This window comes from Diospyros lotus, chromosome 9, assembly GCF_014633365.1.
Source record: "Diospyros lotus cultivar Yz01 chromosome 9, ASM1463336v1, whole genome shotgun sequence".
NCBI lineage: Eukaryota > Viridiplantae > Streptophyta > Magnoliopsida > Ericales > Ebenaceae > Diospyros > Diospyros lotus.
Window position 1 is genome coordinate 20,943,661 of NC_068346.1, and position 14,233 is coordinate 20,957,893.

At 39.1% G+C, this 14,233-nt stretch overlaps 1 long non-coding RNA gene across 1 annotated transcript in view; it reads left to right on the forward strand.

Moving 5' to 3' along the window:
- The window catches only part of LOC127809773 (uncharacterized), a 46,335-nt gene that overhangs the window by 29,741 nt on the left and 2,361 nt on the right, over positions 1-14,233 (forward strand). The window lies entirely within an intron of this gene.

Below are 14,233 nucleotides of genomic sequence, written 5' to 3' on the forward strand. Positions count from 1 at the left end.
CATCTCTCTTTGTCCTATAATACGTGTAAATTATCGCTTTTCAAAACTTTATGTTTGTGGAGAATTCTTAACTTGAATGTTGCGGTTTATCACTGTCTAATTTTTTTTTTTAGCTAATCACTTCAATTTATCTAGCATTGTTTTCCGATCATCTCTATTAGTCTTGTGTAAATGGTCACTTTTTGAAACCTAAATTCCGTTGGATCATCTCTCTTGGTCTTTTGTTTTCCCTTTTCTTTAGTTTCATTTATTCTAAAAATGTATGCATTACTTTCCTTGCATATATTTAAAATATTACTGGAACACAATCCTTTCATGCTCCTTGGCCAAAATAATAGTATATAAAAATTGATTGTTGGTCCATATAACTAATTTGCACACATTCTTCTATTATTAATATGGAAAAAAAAAAAAAGTGGTGAAAAACAAGTTTGGATTAAAGTTAGTGTGGGAATCCTACTCCCGGAGATCCCGTTACCCCTTAGAATGCTAATTTTCACACATTCTTCTATTAATATGAAAAAAATGCTGAAAAACAGGTGTGGATTAAAGTTGGTGAAAGAAATAAATTTTTATTAAAGTAAATTTTGTGGTTTATTAACAATCTAATTACATCAATTTTAGTATTGTTGTTGGATCATCTATCTCTGCCTTATAATATGTGTAAACTGTTGTCTTTTGAAACTTAATGTTTGTGGAGAATTTTGAACTTGAATTTTGCAGTTTATCACAACTTATTTCTTTTCAGTTAGTCATTTCAATTTATTTGGCCTTGTTGTTGGATCATCTCTCCTGTTCTTGTGTAAATCATCACTTTTTGAAACTTATTGTCCATGGCAAAATTTTGAACCAAAATGTTGTGACTTATTAATGTCATTTTTTTAGATAGTTAGATCCATTTATTTAGTATTTATTCATTATAAAACTGGTTGCATTGCCTTCTTTTACGTAAGTTATATTTAAAATATTACTAGAACGACAATCCTTCCATGCTCTTTGGCCATATTAATAATAGAGAAAAATTGATTGTTGGTTCATAACTAAAACCTGTATCATTGCATTCCCCCTAGAATGCTATTTTGCACACATTGTGTTTCGCCTGAAATGCTGATTTGCAGACATTCTTCTATTAATATGAAAAAAAAAAGTGTTGGAAAACAGGTGTTTATTAAAGTTGGAGAAAAAGTAAATTGTTATGAAAATGAATTTTGTGGTTTATCAACAATCTAATTATATCAATTATTTAGTATTGTTGTTGGATCACATCTCTCTGCCCTGTAATATGTGTAAGCTATAGCATTTTGAGACTTAATGTTTGTAGGGAATTCTGAATTCGAATGTTGTCGTTTATCACTGTCTATTTGTTTTTAGCTAATGACTTCAATTTATCAAGTATTGTTCCTAGATTGCATCTCTTGTTCTTGTGTCATTTTTTGAAACTTAATATTTGTTGTGTAATCTTGAGCCTGAATATTGTGGTTTATGTAGTTTTATTCATTCTAAAAATGGTTGCATTGCCTTTCCTGTTTAAGTTATATTTAAAATGTAAATAGAACCCCAATCCTTTCTTTTGTCATCGACCAAAATGATAATAGAAAAAAAATGATTGTTTGTCTATATAAAACTAATTCCTGCATCATGGCATTCCACCTCGTATTCCAATTTTCACACATTCTTGTATTAGTATGAAAAAAAGTACTGGAAAACTGGTGTTGTTAAAGTTGGTGAAAAAAATAAATTATTATAAAATTGAATGGATCGGGGTATATTTTGAATAGTGTAAACCATGTAAAACTGTATATTTTTACTTGTGTGATATTTTTACTTGAGAGGAAGAAGATTTTACTTTGAATAGTGTGTTATGTTTCAAGGATTCTGCATTCTATTTGCAAGAAGCTCTATGGTTGAGACCAATTTCACTTCGTCATCTTAGTTATTATCTTGACCTTTGAACAAAAATATTTGATTATTGGCTTTATGTCTTCTTGTTCTTTTTTTTTTTTTTTTTTCTATCTCTATTTTTGAAACCAAAAGGTGAAAATTTGAAAATAGATTTCATTCACTTTTTACTTCCAGCATTGATTTACGTAGTTATGCAAATGTTTAGACTAGCACCATCCTTTTACTTTATTAGTTTTTGTGGTATGTTAATTTTGTTATGCGTTATGTTCTGTTATTTTCTTAAACTTGGCAAAATTGATGGAACCAGCATTTTGAACTGAGGTAATGCTGCACTTTTTTTCATTTTTGGTTCCCTATTTTTTACATATACGTAATTTGCTTTTTGGTTATGTAGGATGGGATTTCAATTATGACTTCTTATTTTGTACTGTATTATGCAATTACGAAGGTTTTTTTGCTAGTTGAGGTATGTAATTCACTTTTTTTCCACGGGTTTGACTTGCGCACCTTTTTTTTTTTTTGTGAGAAGGTAATGGAGGGATCTTGTTAATCTTGCACGTTGGAGCTTAATTACATTAGAGATTGCATTTCTTCAAGACCTTAATCTCTTAGTAACACCTATTTCATTTATTAAATTTTAATTTTTTTGTTGGTTTTATGTTTGTATACTGAATGTTGTATTATTGGATTTGTTTTCTCCACATATATGCATGTTTATTTTCTGTCTATCTATGGTGTGTTAATTATGGTTTTTGACACTCTCGCTCTTCCTTGTTCCCTAGATTTCATCTTTGTCTTTCTCATCATTATCTTCCTGCTACTCCACGTAAAAAATGGTCACTGCTTAACAAAGTTTGAGTATAAGTCAGTCGAAACTTATGGAATAGGCAATATTATTCATCCTTTTTTTATTTGCTTTTTGATCCTTAATTCTCTTGAATCTCATGGTACCTTAGCGTCACTAAGTAGTTGACCTTTGTACGTTACTTGACCATTCCTGGTAGATTATTGTTACAAAGTTGACGCTGTAAATTTGTTGGTATTCCATAACCACATAGGAATTTATAATGTATATTTTCTGCATCTAGTTTTCAATCCAAACTCATCCCCAAGTTCACCATGAAAACCTCTACATTACCCTTGTGTTGCATGGGTACATCCCTTAGTGTTTGGGTTGTGTATAAAAACGTTTTAGATAAAGTAACACAGTATTGTTAATATTGGGCACTTACATCAATTGTGGCCCAGTCCCAGTTTTAGTTGACCATAGTTAGCCTGCTAAATTTTCTATTATCTTTGACTATGGCTTCATCTCGGGTAGACTGAAGTCTTCCAATAGCCTATTTCCTAGTGTTTTACATGGTTCCTTCCACTTTAAGTTACTAACTTTGCCAAAGTTAATAATCAATTGCAAAAAATGCAATTTCACTTCTATTAAAATATTCTCTATAACAGGGGTATTACACTTCTAGTTCCCAAATCCCATATCATTGCAACACCTTAGATTTGCCTAATACATGCTAAATTAAGAAAAAGTTGGAAAGCTAAAACCATTATGATTACCCTGCTCGCTCCACTCACTCTCTCTCCTAACCATTTTATATTTCTTATTTTACAGGTTGTATAACACTGAAAAATGATTTCTTAAATGACCAAATTGGAATCTAAAGGGTCTCTTACACATCCCCAAACACTTGGTAAAGTTTTCCACCTAAATCACCCGTGCACTGTGCACTCTAATTGCTTGTCTCCCTTCTTTGAAATTCATACCAGTTATCTTTTTTGAACCTTTACATTCTCAGTTATTAACATGCTAAAAATTGGTATAAAGATTCATTCAAAGATTGAGCACGCCTTGAGGATTTTTGGTCCTTGAGAGGGGCCTAAGTATGGCCTAATTTTCAATTTGATAAATCCAACCCAAAATACACAAATCTTGGTATATCTAGATCTTCTTATCTTAGACTACTAACATACTGGGAATTTGCATTGTAATTCATTAGGGTCTCAAAAATCAGCTTATTGTCAAACACTAAAAAAATGTCAACTAGCCTAGAGAATGGATCTCACAGTATGTCCACTATCATAAGCTCAATCAGTGCCCACTCTCAATTGGCCAATAGTTGATCCTCTATACAGTATATTTTTCACAATTGGCCTTATTGTACAGTTTTATTTGGCTGTCAGCTCCTCTTAGACTTATTCGATCCGAAACTCTACTTTCCACTAAATAGACAATCATATTTGCATTCTGTTTTTCCTCTTGACCTTATAGTAAAATTCTAGTTTGATGTCAGCTCCTTATAGCCTTAGTCAATCATGAACTCAAGTTTTCACTTGGCTGTTAGCTCATTTTGGTTTTACCTCATCTCTACTAGTTAATACAGATGTTTCATAATATTATGCAAGGCCAACCACTAATGTCACTAACTTTTACCTTCACATGACATGACAGAACTTAGCATAGCCCAAATCCCTGTCTCTGCTACGAAGTTAAAAAGGACTCTCTTACGCGAGTGATATGATCCTAGATAGTAATCCAAACGGTAATCAAATATCAATAGCTATCAGAATTTTCAGCCAAGAATAAGAACAACCCAGGGTATTTGAGAGGTCCTTTCTGTCCAGAATTCTCTTGCCCAAAAACCAGCTGTCCTTCTCTCTCTCATTCCCCCCTATTTATACCTCTCCTCACCTCCTTTCTAGCTGAATTCCCCTACACATGCTGATTATTCTCTCAGCATGTGGATTACAATTCTACCCTTTCCACGCGCAGATGCTGGTTGTTACACCTGCATGTGATGACCCCTTATTCTAATCTTCATGCCTACTATTGCTTATGGTTTCTTAGGTAGGTCCGGTACATCGACGACCTATCATTACTCCCCTCCTGCACTTTCACCTTGTCCTCAAGGTGAAAAGTCGGAAATTGTTGCTAAATCATGTTGTAGGGCTTTCAAGTTGCCTCTAATGGTGGTAAACCCTTCCATTTTACCAAGACATCCAGCTCCTGCAAGTTAAAACCCCTTCCTGGCCGAACTCCCAGCATCGCTTCTGGTTCGACCCTCATCTCTAGGTCTGCATTCAGTTGGTGGGGAATCTCCACTCTTGCTCCCACCTCTCCTTTGGCCTCTCTTAGCTGTGACACATGAAAAACAGGGTGAAAATGGCAATGTGTTGGTAGCGCTAGTTTGTAAGCCATTGGCCCAACCCTCTGCTCAATTGCAAATGGCCCTAGAACCTAGGAGCCAACTTCTCATTAGTGTGGACAGCCAGGGTCTTCCTTCAGGAGGGCCTTATTTTCAAATAGATGAAGTCACCCACAACAAACTACACATCCCTTCTTTTCTATTCAGCCCCCTTTTCATGATCGCTTGAGCTCTTGCCAGTTAGTCCTTAAGTTCTTTCAATGCTTGATCCCACTCCATCAACTATTATTCTACTGCAGACACGAGGGTGGTTCCCTTGTCAAATCTTATCAAGGTTGGTGGTTTCCTCCCGTACATTGCTTGAAAATGAGTTACCTTTGAAGCAGCGTGGTATGAGGTGTTATACCACAATTCAGCCCATCGCACCCATACATACCATCCCATAGGCCTTGCTGATGCGAAACAACACAAGTACATCTCTAGGGTCCAATTGAGGACCTTTGTTTGCCCGTTTGTTTGTGGGTGGTAGGCCGTGCTACGATTAAGTTTAGTACCTTGGAGCCGGAACAACTCCTCTAAAAAACGGCTCATGAATACCTTGTCTCTATCCAAAACAATAGACCAGGGCATGTCGTGAAGCCTCACTATCTATTTGATGAAAATCCCAGCCACCACTCCTGCTGTGAACGGATGCTTGAGACCAATGAAATGTCCATATTTGCTAAGTCTGTCCACCACCACAAGTGTAGAATTCATATGGCCCGACCTTGGTAAACCCTCAATAAAATCCATGGCTATATCATCCCAAATCTGATCGGGAATAGGAAGAGGCTGTAGAAGTACCCCCGGCGTTAAAGATTCATACTTATTTTGCTGGCAAATGTCACAATGGCTCACATATTGGTGTATGTCACGCTTCATGCCGGCCCAATACACACTCGCTGCAATTCGTTTATACGTTTTCAAGAACCTTGAATGACCTCTTACACTTCCGTCGTGACCCTCATGGAGTAATAGTGGAATTAGGGAAGAACCCTTAGGCAGGAACAACCGCCCTTTGTAAAGGAGCTGGTCACCCACCAGCTGGAAATCTGAACGGGAAGAAGGATCTTGCTGTAACTCGCTTATAATTCCTTGTAAGTAGGCGTCTTTCTGCACCTCTCGGGCCAGCTGGACTAGTTGAACTACCTTTGGAACCGTTAAGGCTGATAGGGATGTCGGGTGACTGATTCTCGAGAAACTATCCGTTGCCTTATTTTCTAACCCTGGGTGGTAGTGTATCTCGAACTGAAAACCCATCAACTTCATCATCCACCTTTGATATTCCAGGCTCACCATTCGTTGCTCCAATAAAAACTTCAAGCTTTTCTGATCTGTCCTTACAATGAACTTTCTTTCCAAGAGGTAATGCCTCCACTTTCGAACTGCAAACACCATGGCCATCAGCTCCCTTTTGTAAACAGATTTCTCCGATGGCTTAAGAGCATGGATGAAGTATGCAATTGGCCTGTAATTCTGCATCAACATCGCCCCCAACCCTTGCCCTGAAGCATCAGATTCAATGATAAATGGTTGATCGAAATTTGGTAGTGCTAGAACCGGAAGAGACACCATCGCTGTCTTGAGCTGCTGGAAGGCTCGCTCAGCTTCCCCATCCTAGAAAAAATTATTCTTCCTTGGTCTCTCTATGAGAGGCGACGCCATCTTGCCATAATCTCTTACAAACCTCCTATAGTATCCTGTGAGACTGAGGAATCCCCTCAATTCCTTCAAAGATGTGGGTGTGGGCCAATCCATCATGGCTTGCACCTTGCATCGATTAGCTGACACGTCTTGTTGGGAAATGATGTGGCCAAGATACTCAACTTCTAACTGCCCGAATGAACATTTTTTCTTGTTTGCAAACAACTTGATTTTCAGCCAGCACCTTCAGAACACAGCGCAAGTGCTGCACATGCTGTTCAAAATCTTAGTTGTAAATTAATATATCATCAAAAAATACTAATACAAATTGTCTCAAATATTCCTTGAATACGTCATTCATTAAGGATTGGAAGGTGGTCGGTCGGTGCATTCGTCAATTTGCAAGGCATGACAAGGAATTCATAGTTGCCCTCGTGTGTTCGAAATGGAATTTTAGGCTCATCCCCGACCTTGACTCGAATCTAATTATAACCAGATTTGAGATCCATTTTTGAAAAAACCTTAGCCCCATGTAATTGATCTAGCAGCTTGTCAATGATTGGGATTGGAAACTTGTCGGGGACTTTTACTTTGTTCAGGGCCTGGTAATCTATACAAATCCTCTAGCCCTCGTCCTCCTTTTTAACGAGCAGCACTAGGCTGGAATAGGGGTTGACACTTGGCTTTATAATTCCAAATGCCAACATCTCACGTACCATCTTCTCAATCTCGTTTTTTTGAAGATAAGGGTAGCGGTAAGGCCGAACACTAACCAGAGGAGTGTTAGGTAGATGGTTTATGGCATGGTCCTTGTTTCTAGTGGGTGGCTGTCCTTCCAGGTTGGAAAAAACCCCTTTGAACTCAGCCAATAATTCCTCTAAACTCCGGTGCAGTCCTACTTGCAATTCGTTGAACTTGGCAATCACCTTTCCTATTTCCAGCAGTACTCCCTCCCCATTTTCTTTAAACGCCCTCATCATAGCCCTTAAGGAGACTAAAGTCTTACTTAAACTGGGGTCACCCTACAAAGTCACGGCTATTCCACCCACTTGGAACTTCATGGTCAGATTCCTCCAATCCACACTCATTTTCCCCACCGATGTTAGCCACTTCATGCCAAGAATGACATTGGAACTCCCTAACTCAATTGGAAGGAAATCTTCCACTATTTGTAGGTTATCAAGGATCAGTTTCAGCCCCTTGCAAATTCTCGCTCTTTGTACAACCATCCCGATTCCCATTATCACCCCATATCCAGCCGTTTCTGTCATTGGCAAACTCAAACGTTGCACCAACTCGAACGTTATAAAGTTGTGGGTTGCTCCTCCATCCACAAGAACCACTACCGGTTGCCCTTCTATGTGTCCCCTTAGCTTTATCGTTTGTGGTGTAGTCAATCCCACAATCGAGTTCATTGATAGCTCGATCACTTCCCCCCCACCATTTCCAACGGTGTGAAATCGGGGTCCTAGTTGGGTCACAAACTTTTGGGAGGAACCCAAACTCTTCGCTGGTACAGGGGACATCCGATTAGTGACCGTTGGAGCTATAGAGTACCCGCTCTTGGGTGGTCCGGTTGTCCTATGATAGTTCTGAAGGGTTGCATTCTCGTCCTCAATATTTTGAGCCACCACCATGATCCGATCGAGCCCCCGTGGTTGCAGCACCCTGACCTTTGCTCTTATCTCCACTTTGAGGCCGTTTAGGAATTGGCCTTCCAAAAACGCCTCTGGAACATCAGCCGCGGCCAAAGTCTCAAACAACGACCTATACTCCTTAATGGTCCCCACTTGTCGGAGAGCCAAGAAATGCTCCTCCAACGACCCCTCCTGAGTGGAGCGAAACCTGGCCAGAATTCCTTGCTTCAAGCCTTCCCAACTCTAAATTCCTCTTTGCCTTATCTCCCATTGAAACCAAGACAGAGCCGTGGCTTTGAAACACAGTGCGGCGGACTCTATCTTCTCCTTGTTCGTTAGGTGATTGACCACAAAATACCTCTCGACTCGGAAAATCCACTCATTTGGATTCTCTCCTTCGAAATGGGCATCTCCAATCTCTTTCCTCGTATGTCCGACCGATACCCAACCCCCGACTCCTCCTTCCAAGTTGCGACCTCCCACACTCCCAGGGGTTACTTTGGAATCCATGGTAAATTTCGAAGGTCCTTCTCGCTCCTTGGACTTGCTCTTCCTCTCCCGTTCTTGCTTGTCCCACTTCGTTCACATGAAAGCAAAATGTTCGAGCATTCCTGCCACATTTTGTTCCATCGCTTGGATATCGCCTCTAATGGCTTCGACTCCCCTTTGCATGCCCTCCATCTTCGACTCCAATTCACCCACTCTCTCTGTTAAGTTCACCATGAGGATCGGCATGGCTCTGATTCCAAATTGATATGATCCCATAAAGTAATCCAAACGGTAATCAAATATCAATAGCTATCAGAATTTTCAGCAAAAAATAAGAACAACCCAGGGCATTCAAGAGGCCCTCTCTCTCTCTCTCTCCAGAATTCTCTTGCCCAAAAACCAGTTGTCCTTCTCTCTCTCCTTTCCCGTTATTTATACCTCTCCTCGCCTCTTTTCTAACTGAATTCCCTTGCATATGCTGATTATTCCCTCAGCATGTGGATTACAATTCTACCCCTCCCACGCGGACATGCTGGTTGTTACACTTGCATGTGCTGACCCCTTATTCTAATCTTCATGCTTGCTGCTACTTGTAGCATCTTAGGTAGGTCCGGTACACCATCGGCCTATTAGTGTGATGCATAATTCCTAGTTATCTTACCTCCTAGATCATCTTAAGTTTGAATTTCAAGTGGTTGTGAACCTAACTCTTTTAGCACGGGATTGTACATCCCAAGGGTCTGAAGTTCATTTGTCACTATTGACAATTTGGTTTTCTGACCACTATTGTCGATAGTTTGGGTTGAGAGCCTCGGTTCCTTTGCTTTCCCAACAAACATTCAAGAAATGGTAGGGAGGATTCAACTAGGTTATGCATCTAGTTCTAGCGAGTTTTCTTTAATTTGCAGACAATTTGCTCAAGTGGGTTATTGACTGCTCATTGGTTTGGTCTCTTGATCGATCATTATGCCCCAACTCTTGATTTTTTTTATTCTTTACATTTTGATTTTAAACTGTTGAGCCATTCCCATCTTTCAACAGTTTAATTGATTTTTTGCAACTACTAAGACTTGGTATTGCTTACGTATGACATCTAACTCTCTATTCCTTTCATTAATTTGCATCCTCAAATTTATCCTTCCAACTTACTAATACTAGGTACACCAAAGAGATACAACCTTTAAGCACTAATCAAGAAAGATTCTACAATTGTTTTTCTTAGGAGCAATTAACCAACAACCATTTTGTAATTGCATGCGTCATTCTTTCAAAAGAGACAATATAAGTTTTCCATATATACACTGTTAGAACTCAATTTTGACAAGGGAATTCTCTCGCAATTCAGTGAGGAATTGCACAAGAATTGATGAACCAAGAGAGAAGAGAGGATAGGAAGACAGAGAGAAAATTAAGAGAAAGAGAGAATAAGAGACTGAGAGGGAAATGTGAATTCAATCATATTCAAGCCTGCCTGCTATGGTTCCGAATGCTGGCTTATATACCCATCCTCTGTGGGTTGGCGCCAAGATTTGAATTACAAGTTGCCTAACTGCCTTTTCTTCTACAACCTTCAACCTATAATTGCCCATCCTCTTTTATTACAAGAATACCCCTTGTCACATGACATACACATGCATCTTGACTTGGCTCATCATCAACTACACCTTATCCTAATGAAGTTTGGGTGTTGGAACAACATTTTACGTCAATTGAGTTCTAAAATTCACATTGACAATATAAATTCATGCAAAAGAGAAAAATGTGGTAAATGCTGCTCTCTTAGAAAGGGAATGATGAGATAAAGTTTAAACACCATCCTCATATGGAGAAAATTTTCATGAGATGGCAGGGAATGAAGATAATTGATATGATTCTTCCATCACATAGTTCACACTGTGAAACCAACCTATATACCATGGAAACACGACAAATGACTCAACATAGCTAAAGGTTTCTAACATACATATCTTGTTATTTTATATGCCAAAATGACTGCAAAACCAAGGGAATACAATAGCATGACCATTAGTACAAAATGATACAACAACATTGATCCAAAATAAAATACAGCACAATAAGCCTTTGGGCCTTCAAATGCAATCACGCATCCAAGACTGCAAATTAGTGTCTTGTACATGTCTTCTAGTCTTCTAAACCAACTCCATCCATAATAGATTTCATTATTATTTTTACTTATTTTGCCTTGTTGGTTAATTAGTAGTGGCATTTATGTAATTAAGGATAGTTTAGTTAGAAAGTAGGGTGTTTGCATTCCTTGTATTTAAGCTGCTGTTCTTAGAGTTTGCAATAATATTCAAGGTATTATTTTTTCTCTCCCTATTGCAATATGGTATCAGAGTAGAATCAGAAAATATCACACTTATAGAAATCTCTTTAGAAACAAAATTGAATATCCAAGATATCACAGTATTATTGTTTCTGATCCAAGCATTGAGAAGAGGATCATCACTTGATGGCCGAGAAATCGAACCATTAACAAACCCTAGTTTATTCTTTACTGAGAGGGCAATCAACATTGCGCGGCTCCACGAGGCATAGTTGTCTCCTGTCAGCGGTTGATTAACGAGTAGCAACCTAGGGTTATTTGAATGATGCAGAAAGTAAGGGCTTGAGCCATCGTCAATGGAATCTATGAAGCCAACTCAATTTGTGTGGCAAACACCACGACTTATGAAACTTAGTAAGAGAACTCACGCAAATATACGTGCAACATGCTCATTTGCTAATGATGGAAATTACAGGATAAGTGTCGGATCTAAGACTTATGTAAATTTGGTATTACAGAATTCAAATTGGAGGGAAAGAGGGAGAATTTGAAGAGGAGGGAGAATTGAGAAGAAAAGAGGAGAATTTTGGAAGGAAGGATTTATGTTCTATTCATTTGCACAAATCCCATCCTCGACGCCTCTCTTTCTTTTATAGGCAGCCTCATAGTTGTAATCGCCATGTACAAGTAGTTATAGCTATAACCGATTAGTACAACTATGGCTAATTACAATACTAGGCTAATTACAGCCTTACCCCTCTAACTACTAATTACATTTATGCCCTTGCCCCCCGCCCTTTAGGGTCGTGACATTTCCCCTCCCCTTGAAATCTTTCTTGTCCCCAAGAAAGGATAGTAGTTGGGCTGCTCGAGGGTATTGCTTCCGCAAGTTTGGTAGGTACTCCCAAGTTGCCTTATCTTGGTGCAAGTGGTTCCATTGGACCAACACTTTAGTTAGGGGAATAGTATCCTTGTAGGTGATTCTCCTATCCACAATAGCTTGGGGCTCCACTAGTACCTCTATGTCTTCGTCTGCTGGGGGAAGATGGGGGCTGGTTGTTGCTCTGTCAAGCATGGCTGTGCGTTCCACATAAGAGATCTCAATTCTTCGAACTTGTCCAAGTAGTCAGTCATCGTGTCCGTTTGTGTCAAGATCTTGAACTCCTCAATCACATCTGACATGTTCTTCTCTCCAAACCTTATGCACTATTCTTCCGCAAACTCATCCCATCTAGCCTAGCCTCCACCTCTCTTGCCTCGATCCACCCTTGATACCATGAATCAGCAGTATCACTGAGATATGTCGTAGCCATGGTGATCCTCTGCACCTCGGGCACATTATATAACTGAAAGAATCTCTCACATCTGACGGATCAACCAACTCGGCTTGGATTCGTCAAACAAAGGAATCTCCAAATGAGGCATAGGAGTGGAGATATTAGTGTGAGAATTCAAACCTCTTACCGATGCCCCAGTGTCCACCTCTAACAGCTCACTCGGCTCAATCAACTCCTTAGGTTGTGGGTGTATTCCGTGGCCGAAATGGTTGGGATCAGTTGTCGATCGCGGTGGAAATTCAGGCGACAACCTGAATTGTGGGAGGGTAGAGAGCATACTGAATATGTTATGAATTCTCTACCCATACTGATCAATGGTTTCCCAATGCTTCTCCAATTCCCTTTGCATCGCTTCTCTGGCAGCAACTTGATCTTCCCGGCCCTGAGCGATCGCCTCGTGACTTTGGTTCATCCCAAACTCCAGCGCCTCCATGCGCGTCTCCATTTGCTTCATACGTGTGCCTTTGCCATTAATTTTGCTCGAGTACTATCACCTTCACTCATCGAGGATGTCCCGCTCTAATACCAAATGATAAGTCTTGAATTTGAGACTTATGTAAATTTGGAATTGCAGATTTCAAATTGGAGGGAGGGAGGGAGAATTTGAAAAGGAGGAGGGAGAATTTAGAAGAAAAGAGAGAGAATTTTAGAGGGAAAGATTTATGTTCTATTCATTTGCTAAAATCCCATCCTCGGTGCCTCTCTTCCTTTTATAGGCAGCCTCATGGTTGTAACCGCCATGTACAAGTGGTTATAGCTGTAACCGATTAGCTCAGTCAAGTAGAAGCACTGGTTACCCTTGGTCAGGTTTTGTGCTTGCTATTACCTACAGCTTTTTCCATCTAAGGCCGGGAAAGAACATGAGGGAAAACCTGCTTTCTTTCCTATTAGAAGGAATAAAGGAGGAGCCTGTCATCCCGCTTAATCGGGGTCTGTTTGGCAGAAAATATAGTGTCATAGAAACATATGATGTGGTAGAAGAAAAAAGTAATGAATTATTATGTTAATTACTGTCACCAGACAACTCAAACATGGAGGTCAGTGATTCCAGAAACCTTAAGGTTTGGTTTATATTTTCACTTAATCTTAGTGGAGGCGGTCATGAGTTAAATTCCAATAATTCACTAAAATTTTCTGTGATATATGAAATTGCAAGTATAATTTGATTGGTACAAGGTATACAATTTTTTTCACTTGCTGCATATACTGTAAGAGGCTATACTGATTGCTTACAAGTAAATGTCCCCTTTTAATCTCTTCTAGTTGATGCCTAATGTACTTGTGTGTGTGTGCACTCACAATTGTGGTGACCTTTGAATTTTTAAATTATCCCCTCCCCCACTTAAGTGTGGCGTGATACTTGATGTGAATTATTGTGTAAGGTCTTAAGATTTGGTCACTTTAGGAGTTTTAATTCTCATTATGTTTTATCTTTTTCATGGAAGTGAACCTAATTTGAACAGGAGGTCCTAAGGAATGATTTTTATATCTCTCCAGTATTTCTAAATGCAAGCCATTGTATAATGCTTCCTGTTTATTTGTACTTTTACTGTCTTGTCACTACTAGAGATTCAAAGTTTTTCCTCCATTTTAACCAAACTAGAAAATTGATTAGGTCATTGTTGTCTTGTCTGCAGTTACATTAAAATTTACAATGTAGATAATCATGTCCACTAATCTCATCTTTGGGTTGATACATATTCAGGGAAGCACCCGTCTTCTACTACATGACAGCAAAAGAAAATGAGA